The 12,757-nt window shown below is 31.3% G+C and overlaps 1 pseudogene; it reads left to right on the top strand.

Moving 5' to 3' along the window:
• Positions 1-2,910: 2,910 nt before the first annotated feature.
• On the top strand, positions 2,911-3,562 carry LOC112803992 (probable NAD(P)H dehydrogenase (quinone) FQR1-like 1; annotated as a pseudogene).
• The last annotated feature ends 9,195 nt before the right edge of the window (positions 3,563-12,757 follow it).

Raw genomic sequence — 12,757 nt, forward strand, 5'->3', positions numbered from 1 at the left:
AAGTGAGCTTGGAATTTGAATCTTTGATAAGCTTAAACTTCCCACCTAGCCTATGACATCCTATACAATTAAGTTCTAATCTAACTACCCATTCCTCACTTTTTCACATACTCATGTATTCCTTTTTATTTTCACAACACCTATGCATTGATTTTATTGGACTATACTTTGATTTGGGGCATTTTGTCCCCTTTTTATTCCTTTCTTTTTTTTTCTTCTTTTTCTTTCTTTTTCTATATTTTTTTTTCTTTTCCATATTTATTTTTTTTCTTTTTTTTCTTTTGTTTTTCTCATTTTTTTTCTATATACAAGAATCTCAATGTATAAGATTTTACATTTGATCAATACATGAGTATGTACCCAATTTCTAATATTTTCAATAACAATACAAAATTACCCTTTTATTCACCCAATGTCCCAAGGTTCCCACACTTGAATGATACTCACACACTCTAGCCTAAGCTAATCAAAGATCCAAATAAGGACATTTATTGTTTTTCGCTTTAAGGCTTGTAATATGCTAAAATTAAGAACAAGTGGGTTAATCGTAGGCTCAAATTGGCTAACAAAGGAATATAAAAGGGTTGGCTATTTGGATAAATGAGCTAATGAAATGATAGCCTCAATCATATAAATGCATGTATACACAAAATAATGGACATAAAGAATCAAACAAATCAAAGATTACATTCATAGAAAGAGAATAATGCACACAAGAAGGAAAATAAGTGGTTATAGGATGTAACCACACTATTAGGCTCAAATCTCACTTGCTTGTGTTCTTAGCTCAAAAATATGATCCACAATATATATATTTCACGCAAGTTTTATGAAAAGTTTTTACTCAAATCAATTGGTGCCCTATAGATAGAAATCTTGAAAATTTTCATTATTTTGACTAAGCTTATCTCTATCCTAATCACTAACCACAATATGAGAATTGGCAAGGATTAATCTCATTAAATCATCCTCTAACTAGTAGTAAAGGAAAGTCAAATAAGCTATATCAATCCTAGTCCATAAGTCCTAACTCTTCACTAATTCAATTAGTGAGAACTAGAGTAAATGGCTCCCAATCATCAATTACTTGGACATTAGTGACTTAAGAGTTCCTAAGTTACCTTTCCAAGCCAAGAGTATAAAATTCTACTCTAAAATCCAACCAAGCATTTCATCAAACACTTGGAGGGTACAAAAGAAAAGCATAGTAAATTGATAACAAGAGTAGAATCTAACAACAATTATTGAAAAGAATTAATAACAACAATCAAAAGAAACACATTTATTATGAATTACCTTGATTGAATTGAAAGAGAGTAGAAGAAACAAAAGTAGATCTACAACAAAAACACAAGAACAACATAAAGAAAATTACAATAAAAGAATGGAAGAAGAATGAATGTAACAACAAGGAATTGAGAAGATAGAAGTAGAAGAAGATGAATTAAAATCTAGATTTAAGAACTAAATCTAATCCTAATCCTAATCCTAGAGAGAAGTGAGAGCTTCTCTCTCTAGAAACTACTTCTAACTAATCCTAATGAGTGTGTAATGAACTAATGTCCCTTTGCTCTTCAATCCTTAGCTTTAAATAACATTTTTGGCGCCAAAGTTGGTTGAGATTGGGCCCCACAACCCTTCAGAATTCGTTGGCCACGTTTTCATTAAAAAAATCATAAACCAGCACCGACGCGTACGCGCACAGCACGCGTACGCGTCCATGGGGTAATTCGCAGGTGCGCGTGCGTGTCCATGGGCGAGTTCAACTTCTTTGACTTTTTATGATTTCTCCACTTTGCATGCTTTCCCTCTTCACTCCTTTGATCCATTCCTAGCCTTTTCAATCTGAAATCACTAACAAACATATCAAGGCATCTAGTGGAATCAAAGGGAGATTGAAACCATCAAATCAAGGGTTTAAAAGCATGTTTTCACATCTAAGCATAAATAAGGAGACAATCACAAAACCATGCTATTTCATTGAATAAATGTGGGTAAAAGGTGATAAAAGCTCTTAAAATCAATACAAGATAAACCGTCAAAACGGGGTTTATCAAGTACCAGAGTTAATTCAGAAAGACAACGCAACTCCAATCCTTAACCCTATTCCTATCCTTTATTCCAATTCAGTATTCCTTTCACAACCAACAACCTTCTGATCTGCTTGACTATGACCTGCAAGATAACCATAGCTTGCTTCAAACCACAATCTCCGTGGGATGATCCTGACTCGCTCAAGTATTACTTGGATGATTCAGTGCACTTGCTGGTACAATAGTACGAAAGTGTGGGGATTCATGCTACCATCAGGACACATTAATTGGAGGATAATGCTTGATGTGGGAATTTTTCCTTTTGTGTTCATTGGTTTCACCCTTTTCATTATCCCTAAGTCGCCGAGGTGGTTAGTAATTCAGAACAGAATTGAAGAAGCCAGACAAGTTCTCTTGAAAACAATTGAGAATGAAAAAGAAGTAGATGAGAAATTGGTAGAAATTCAACAGGCTGCTGGAGTTCCTTCCAAGGAGGACAAACCGGTGTGGCGCGAATTGATCTTCCCTTTTCCTTCGCTTTGCCAGATGCTAATCACAGGATATGGTATCCAATGTTGATAAACTAGGTACGAAGCCTTTTCTTTACATAAACAGAACTGGGATGACAATTTGTTTATTCAACATAGGTGCTACTCTTTCTATGTTTGGACAAGGATCCTTTGTGATTATCGAATAATATATATTCATTTTGTTATGTTATAAATAATTTTTAATATGATTTCATTGGTAGGTATTACTCGCTATACGGACATGTAGAGAGACTAGCAAAAGAGATAAAGAAAGGTGCTGATTATGTAGATGGTGTTGAGGCCACTCTATGGTATCGGAGACTTTGTCGGAAGAGGTGCTGGGAAAAATGGGAGTACCACCGAAGAGCGATGTACCACTCATTAACCCGAAAGAGTTGTCGGAGGGTGACGATTTCGTGTTCGGCTTTCCAACAAGATTCAGAATGATGGTTGCTCAATTCAAATCTTTTCTTGATGCAACTGGAAGCCTGTGGGAGACATAACAGCTCACTGGCAGGCCCACTGGAATCTTCTATAGCATCGGTTCTCAAGGTGGCGGTTAGGAGACTATAGGGTAAGAATTTCACTCTCAACTAAATATAAAATAAAAATTTGACTAATTTGATAAATGATTTTGAAGTGCACCTAGCATTTTTGAAATTATTATCAATTAGTAATTAATAGAACTCGTGAATGAAGTTCCAATAATGATAAGAAAATTGTGGAATCAATGGCAGGCTCACTGCTATCACTCAGTTAGTTCACTATGAAATGCTGTTTGTCCCAATCGAATATACATTAGGCGGCGGCATGTTCGAGATGAATGAAGTGAAGGGTGGCAATCCATACGGTGCCGAAACTTATGCTTGTGGTGATGGATTAAGACAACCAACTAAACTTGAGTTGGAGCAAGCATTCCACCAAGGCAAGTATATTGCCACCATCACTAAGAAGTTCAAGAAAGATTGAAGCTATCCATAAATTAGGATATTGAATCCTGATGAGTTCACTAGTAGTTACTTGTCATCTAATGTATTCATTTTGTATTATTGCATAGAAATAATTTCTTATCATAAATAAAGCGTTTTGTACTCACTGGTGTATTTTTCTATTTGTACCATCAATAAAAATTTATATTTATTAAATTTATATTTATTTTGTATAAAAATAGGTTTATTTTGTAATAGAAAAATCTAAAAAAAAGGATATTTTACATTACTAACGGATTTACAGACAGATTTTTTATCTGTATTCAGAATTTAGAATAGTTTTTCAAGGGTCCAATTACCGACGAAAAATCTGTTGAAAAATTTGTTGCCAACTACCAATGAAAAATTCGTCGGAAAATCTGTCTCTAATTACCGACTAAAAATCCATCAGAAAGTCTGACGTTCCACGGAAATGGAGGGGAGAATTTACCGGGGGAAATCTGTCGATAATTGATAAAAATTCGCCGGTAAATAATTTTTTACGAGACTTTTACAGAGGGACAAAATTCGTCGGTAATTTCATTGGTAACCAAAAATTCGTCTGTAATAAAGACCAAATCTATCTGTATTAAACAATTTTCTAGTTGTGAATGATTTTAAAAATAGACATTTTAGTCCCCAAAGAAAATTATATGCAAATATATGTGTGTGTCACTCAATAATAATAATAATAATAATAATAATAATAATAATAAATTTGATATTTTTGTATTTAATATAATCAAAAGATGTCCAAATTTAAATAACATGTTTGTATTAAAAGAAAATATTTTAATTTGGATTTCAAAACTTCATTAACTTAGCTTTGTGCATGTGGATGACAACACTAGCATATTAATACATTCTCTTTGTTAGAACAAGTAAGGTAAATAATGATGTTTTGAAATCGACGTTAAAACATTTTCTTTTAATACAAACATGATTTTTAAACTTTTGATTATATTAAATACAAAAATATCAAATAATTTTAACCTTAATTTTTTACAAAATAATCTCTAATAATTTTATTAAATATTATATAATTATTATTACTATTATTACTGAGTGAATATATATATATATTTCTTTATATTAGAAATACATAAGAATATATTAAATAAATTTATTATTATTTTTGTCTAAAAAATACAAAAAAATTTATGATACAGTATTATTGTGTAATTAACAATAATAATAATGATAATAATAATAATAATAATAATAATAATAATAATAATAATATTATTATCATTATTATTATTTTATTTTTTTAGATGGAGGACTGTTATGTCTTCAGAAAAAAATGTTGAAAATTGATCTGTATATTAATTTTTTGGGGGACTAAAATGTCCGTTTTTAAAATCTTTGGAGAGGTGAAAAATGAACTGGAGACTGATTTGTCTGCTGGAGTAAAACCTTGGGGATTAATCTGTGTATTAATTTTTCTTGGAAACTAAAATGTCCATTTTTAAAATCTTTGGGGACCGATTTGAGTAATTACTCTATTTTATTTTAGAGGTCGTAATACCTAATACCTCTGTTTTATGACTTAAGTATAAAATTATGTGTGGTTGTGTGTTACAATAAAAATTTGTCCTGATTAAATTTATATTTATTTTGTATATAATCAGGTTTATTTTGAAATGGAAAATCTAAAAAATAATTCTATTTAATCTTATTAATAAATTTACAGATAATACGTTTTTAGGTTTTAATTACTAATAGAAAATTTGTCAAAAAATTTGACGCTAACTACCGACAAAATCTGTCGTTTTTAGCAAAATAGAGGAGATAATTAATGAAAAAATTTATCAGTAACAAAAAAAATCTGCTAGTAAATTAACAACAAAAAAATCTATTAGTAAATAACTTTCGATAAAATTTTTATTAAAAGTTAAAATTCGTTGGTAATTCTATTAGTAATTAAAAATTCGCCTGTAATAAAAATTAAATTTATCTATAAATTTATCAATAATAAATATTTTTCTAGTAGTGGTTTATAAGAAATTATAAATGTATAAAATGTATTTAGAACAATATAGAAGAGTCGGTTATAATTATTTCTGATTCAAAACAATTATAAGAGGTTAGGATTAGTAATATTCAGCTGTAGTGTATAAATACTTATTTATATCGACTGAAAGCTTTATTTCACTATTAATCTAAGTTTTTTTTTTCTCTGATTTTTTTTATTTTTTATTTTTTTTTGCATTCTCTTCTTTCTTTCTCTCGGCCACATCACTTGTTGGGCCGATCGTAGAGAGTTCTCGACCACAGGGAGAAATCAAGTGAGAAAACATAAGATAAGAAGACACCACATCCAACTCAAAACCTTAAGGTATCAAGTTAATGAGTCTCTCATCTTATAAACTCTTCACTCTTTCTTGTTTTCTTTCATGTGGGACTAACTTCGACTAACTATCTCCCCCTCAAGTGTCACGAGTATTCGTCCATCACACCGCCGCAAAACGGACACGCCGCCCGGACCATCTTTGCCGGGAAGATTTTCGATGCTTCACCTTGAATACTCTTTAAAACCACCAGACCGATTAACCATCGGCTCTGATACAACTTGTTGGGCCGACCGTGGAGAGCTCTCGACCACCGGAGAGACTTCGGGGAGAAATCAAATGGGAGAACATAAGATGAGAAGACACCACATCCAACTCAAAACCTTAAGGTGTCAAGTTAATGGGTCTCTCATCTTATAAACTCCTCACTCTTCCTTACTTTCTTTGATATGGGACTAACTTCTTCACACTTGCAACACTAACATCACTCTCATACTTTTAATAACATGATCTAGATTCAAATCTCATTGAAAGAAAAAAGCTAGTGGTAATGACAAAATTTATACCAAAAGACTAAAAGAGGTAATTACAACCTTTCAATTTTCAAACTAGATTTTGGAATCTATATGTAACTTATAAAATTACTGACAAATTCTACCGGATATACCAAAAATTATAGTTGTGTTACTCGATTTTTTAACATTATTACCGTTACAACTTACAAGTGAAAAAAAAAAAGATGAACACAAGCAAATGATGAGGTACACTAGAAATGGTGCCAAAGTCAAACCCCAAGAGAGTCTCTCTCTCTTTCTCCTTCTCTTGAGGTCCCACTACCCAATTTGAGAATCAATTAAGAAAACTGAAAGCTCTTATTATTGAAGCACAATTCCTTGTTATGATGATGGGTGACGCAACGAAGGCAAGTTTAATTTAAAGAGTGATGCTCGCAAAAGAAAAATCTAAAGGTATTTTATTTAACTTAATATTTATAATTTTATGTTTATAATTATATATTTACTATATTTAATATTATGTATTTGTTTCAACGATAGTTAATGAGTACAAAAAAAATATGACTATTTATAGTTTTCAAAATGTAACTTTAAAGTTTTATGAGACCAAAAGGTGATAGAATTAATATTTGATGGTCATTAATAATAATAATAATAATAATAATAATAATAATAATAATAATAATAATATGATTTAATTAATCTTGGTATGTTTTTACCTTTTTTACTTTGTATTAGAATATTCTTAAAGATTGATTGGATGAGAACTGAATTTATCACTATGTGCACGAAGCCATTGCCACTTATAATAAGAACAAGCTAAGGTTATTATGGTATTACAGATGTTTCAAGAATGGAAAAGTATAGGTAACCTTCAAATTAAACAATTTTGAAGGTCTTCATCAGTTCATTCTTTTTTATTACTCAAACACCATCTTTTACTTTTAGTTTGTGTTCACAGCATATCAGTTGTTGCCAGCATTTTCATTCTTCTTTCTCTTCTAGTTGCCTAAAATACCTTATTCATGTTAATCCTATCTTGTTTAAAGGGTAACACAAAAAAGTGACAGCACCCTTTTTTTATTATGAGATGCACAATATGAATTAAACATTGTGCTCTTTGATGAATGATGGTTTAGTTATTTTGCTAATCTGTCTCTCTGAGAGGCCCACTTGCAAATAGAATAATGCAAAACGTGTACCTAAAAGATTAGATCTATCAAAGTTTTGGCAAATCTAATAGGCTACTAGGCAGCAACTTGCATTGCATGCGCAAATGTTTTTCTTTTATCATTATCAAATAATTTAACAACGCCTAATTTTTTCTATATTTTGTTTTTGTAATTTTAGGTATAATTTACTTCAATAATTTCATGAACTATTTTTTTAAAAAAATCTTAGGTTATTATATTAATATACATTTAAATTCTTGTTTTCAAATTTTGAATTGAGTGTTAATAAACATTTACTTTTAAATAATGTATATAAATAATAAAATTAATTTTGATACATTGAGTGTAAAATAATTTTATATGTATATCTAATTAAATATTATTATATCATTAATAATAACTATTATTTTGTTAACTGTATAAATAATTATTTAAAAAAATAAATATAATTACACAATTATATAAAATATTATCCATCAAAATTAAACTCATAAATAATATTACTTTTTATGCTTTTCAAGTCTCATATTATATTCCTGAAGTCTTTTTGCTTAAGATAGAATGGAATGGTTTACGTTACCGCATTTTAAGAATAAAATTAATTAGGTGATTCCCACTATGAGACTTTTGCTTACAATTGTAAAAAACTAATCTGATAAGGGCCAAGTACAAGATAGTTGATTAAAGAAAAAAGAAGTCAGATAGTGGTGAAGTACAATTAAAGAACATTCCAGATAAACCATATCTGAAGGGTCAATACCTCAATGTGTTGTAATTTATATGGTAGCAGACGAAGATCCTTTATGAGTCCATTATACTACATAAATTCGGATTATTAAAGGTTAATATAAAAAATAATTGCTAAAAAATCTATAAAAAAAAAAGCACTCTTTTATTTCTCTCAAGAGGTGTTCCTTTGAGAAGGAGAAAGTACTATTAGTAACCGTATCAGGTATCAACACTATAAAAATAGGTTGCATTTAAAGTCATGGTAAAAGGCTAGATCGCTGTGTTTAACTATAATAGAATCAAGTTTAAATTAAAAATACAAAATAAAAAGATTCAGATAGCAACAACTACCACAATGTCCACATACAAACGTTATATAGCAACCGCAATCACTGTTTACAACCTTGAACAATAATGATCAAATGCACTTCGAGTTATGGCTTGTTTCTTGGTATATATTAGATAATTTTGTTCTATTTGATGTACTTGTATGCAAATTTATATTATGACGATATCTTTCGGAACTAATTAATGTTATCATAGTAGTGAAATAGATCCTATAGTAAATAGTAGTAGCACGAGTAATACTACGTGATCAACAATAAATATTATTATTTTAGGTTAGTATTTAATCAGAAATAATTTATACTTATATTTTTAAATATTTATATATAAAAAATATATAATTTATATCTATATCAATCAAAATTTATACATATAAATTAATACAATCTATATTTATATTTTTTTAAATTTATACATATATTAATAAAATTTATTTATTAAAAATAATTTAATATTTATATTTATCAAATAATAGTCAAAATTACTAAAAAACTACTGCCACTTAAAATTTCTAGTAGTAGTATATATCCATGAACTACTTGAGAAGTTTCCTTTTGAGAAACAATCATTATATAGGTGAATAATAATTGAGTATAAGAAAATAATGTTTTTTTGAACTAATATAAATAATAGATTAAAAAGAGAATATTAATTTTAAATTTTAAAAATTAAAATTTGAATTAATTAAATTTATTCATATTTAGTAGGTCTGGAATGTAACTCATTTTTCATATTATTTGTAATTTTCATTGTCTATCTAGTAGAATTGATAATAAGACTTTTTTATTTAAATAAAATAAACTAATTCTAAAATTACTTGATTCCCTTAAAGTAATTTTTGAAACGTGAATATCCTATTCCTAATATTATATAAATCGTCTGAGGACATTGTGATTTATATAATATGTTAATCACTACATTCTAGGACAATTTATGTATGAATGACTTCTGAAGAATAACATATAAATCATCCCAGAATAGCAATTTTACCAATTTGTGAGTAAAGCATTCTAGGATGGGAGGATTTACGTATTTTAAGGCTAAACCACAAAAAGATTTATAAGTGTTTGACAAACTTCTTGCCTGGACCCGAGCTATGTCTCTGATTCTCTTTTTTTCCTGACAAAGACCTCGGCCAAATGCCCATATGTTGACTTAATAAGTGAACCCATTGATAGGTTACATGTTCCCTTTAGAAGGACGTTAATGCACTCAGAGATGTTTGTTGTCATATGCTCGAATTGGAAGCCGCCATCCCAATATTGAGTCCACAACTCTAACCCGATCCTATTGCACCAATTAACCATTGCTGGGTCTTTATGCCTAAGGTTATCCATGTAATATTGATGCTCCTGTTTAGTCTTCACATATGCGACATTCACGAGGATCTTTCGAGCATTTTTAGACTTGAAGTTTAATGCAAAATTATCAGCGATATATCTTGCACAGAATGCACAATATGCACCAGTAAAGTACCTCCATATTTGCCATATAAATGAGTACCATCGATAGATATCAGTGGCTTGCAATACTTGAAGGCCTTAACACACGGAGAAAACATCCAAAACAATCGACGAAAAAAAATCCTCGTTCCATCGACCATATTACCTGCCCTAACTGGTGAAGTACGCAACACTGCTATAGTGCCAGGCATATATCTAAACCTCGATGATCTACCTTGGAATCAGGTTGTAAGACTCCTCCTAATCTCCATATATTTGAGCAATCACCTTCTGCTTAGTCATCCACACCTTCCTGTAACTAGGCTTAAAACAAAATTTTGATAAGACCACATTCTGCAATACTTTAACGGATGTCGATGCATCCGCTATGACCAACGATAGAATTGATGCACAGATGACATGATAATCGAGCCGCTTGTGATCAGTGAATATCTCTATTATAAGACATGTGTGCAGCCTATTGTACTTTCTAACTTCCCAGGCCAGTAGCCTTCCTTTGCCGCATAGTCACGCGTATCATCCAATTACATTCATTCCCGAATTGCACACTTACTATGATACTTTAATTGATCAGATTCAAACACTTTATACTCAACACCACAATAAATATTATAACTCTTCACTATTGGTATAGCTTTTTCTTTGCTTATGAACTGCTGACCAATTTAAAACTTGTCTGTTCTAAGAATACCAAGCCCATCTCCGTGAATAGTAGGCAGTTGGTGATCTGAAAATGTAGATCGATTCATTGCCTCAAGATCCAAATTAGAAAAGTATGGAGGATACTGTTGTGTTTGAGAGCTTGACTGGGCTTGTGCTCTCTCGACACGTGTTGTGTCTTTCTTGCCATTACTGTCATCACCAATAATCGGTGGTTCTGAATCTGAACCATCATTGCCTATAGCCTCTGCAAGTGGATCTCTATCTCTGACCTTGACAAACCCCATTTGTAGGGTTTATCTTGTGCTTGATTTTAGGGGATTTTATGACCTTTTACCCACATTTACTCAATGAAATAGCATGGTTTTGTATATTCTCCTTTAATTGTGCTTAAGAGTGAAAACATGCTTTTTAGGCCTTAAAATAGCTAAATCTAATTCTCCTTGATTCCATTAGATGCCTTGATATGTTTGTTAAGTGATTTAAGGTTTAGGAGGCAAAGATTGGATCAAGGGAATGAAGAAAGAAGCATGAAAAGTTGGAGAACTCATGAAGAAATGAAAGAACCGGAAAGCTGTCAAGCCGACCTCTTCGCACTTAAACGACCATAACTTGAGCTACAGAGGTCCAAATGATGCGGTTCCAGTTGGGTTGGAAAGCTAACATCCGGGGCTTCGAAACGATATAAGATTTGTCATAGTTTTTATACATATAAGGACGCGTACGCGCCCTGTACGCGCACGCGCCGTTGGTGCACGTGATCACTTCATGCAAACTCGTGGCTAGCGAATTTACAAGCCTTGTGGGCCCAATCCAACTCATTTCTAATGCTATTTAAGCCAAGGATTGAAGGGGGAAACATAAGTTAGTTACCATTAGTCATAGTTTAGTTTTAGAAGTAGTTTCTAGAGAGAGAAGCTCTCACTTCTCTCTAGAATTAGGATTAGGATTAGGTTTAGTTCTTAGATCTAGATTTAGATTCATCTTCTTCTACTTCTATCTTCTCAATTCCTTGTAGTTACATTCATTCTTCTTCTATTCTTTTGTTGTAATTTCCTTTATGTTGTTCTTACATTTTGTTGTAGATCTAGTATTGTTCTTTCTACATTCTTCCAATTCAATAAGAGGTAATTCATAATAAATGTGTCTTCTTTGCTCTTCCATTGTTGATCTCTTGTTTTTGTAGTTATAGATTCCTTTAATTCTTGCATTTAATAATGTTTAATTCTATTGCACTCTATGTGTTTGTTGAAATGTCTCTTTTAGTTTTAGTGTAGATTTTGTTCCTCTTGGCCTAGGTAGAGTAATTAGTAACTCTTGAGTTATCTAATTCCTTTGTTGATTGATAATTGGAGAGATTGCTAATTGATTTGAATGCCTCTAAAGCTAGTCTTTCCTTTAGGAGTTGATTAGGATTTGAGGAATCAAATTGATTCATCCACTTGACTTTCCTCCATGGTTAGAGGTTAACTAAGTGGGAGCAATGGACAATTTGTCATCACAATTGAGGAGGATAACTAGGATAGGACTTCTAGTTCTCATATCTTGCCAAGAGCTTTGTTAGTTGTTAGTTTATTTTCTTTGCCATTTATACTTCTTGTCCAAAAGCTTAAAAACCCCAAATATAATTCACAACCAATAACAAGACACTTTATTGTAATTCCTAGGGAGAACGACCCGAGGTTTGAATACTTTGGTTTATAAATTTAGGGGTTTGTTACTTGTGACAAACAATCTTTTGTATGAAAGGATTAGTGATTGGTTTAGAGACTATACTTTACAACGAGATTTCATTAGTGAAATTCTAAACCGTCAAAAATCCAATCGTCAGACCTCCATAACTTCTAGTGCACCGTCTAATACAGGTGCTACTCTCATTACAGCTGCAAGCTCTCCAAAGATATGCACATTACCCAAATCATCTGAATTATCTGCTTGAGCGGGCAAATTTGCTATAAATGATGGCAATGAAACATTGGCAGTCGCTAGGACTCCCTTCTATCATGCCGGTTAGTGGATTCGGAGTAGATCCACCAGAACTACCTTCTACA

Source organism: Arachis hypogaea, chromosome 5, assembly GCF_003086295.3.
Source record: "Arachis hypogaea cultivar Tifrunner chromosome 5, arahy.Tifrunner.gnm2.J5K5, whole genome shotgun sequence".
NCBI lineage: Eukaryota > Viridiplantae > Streptophyta > Magnoliopsida > Fabales > Fabaceae > Arachis > Arachis hypogaea.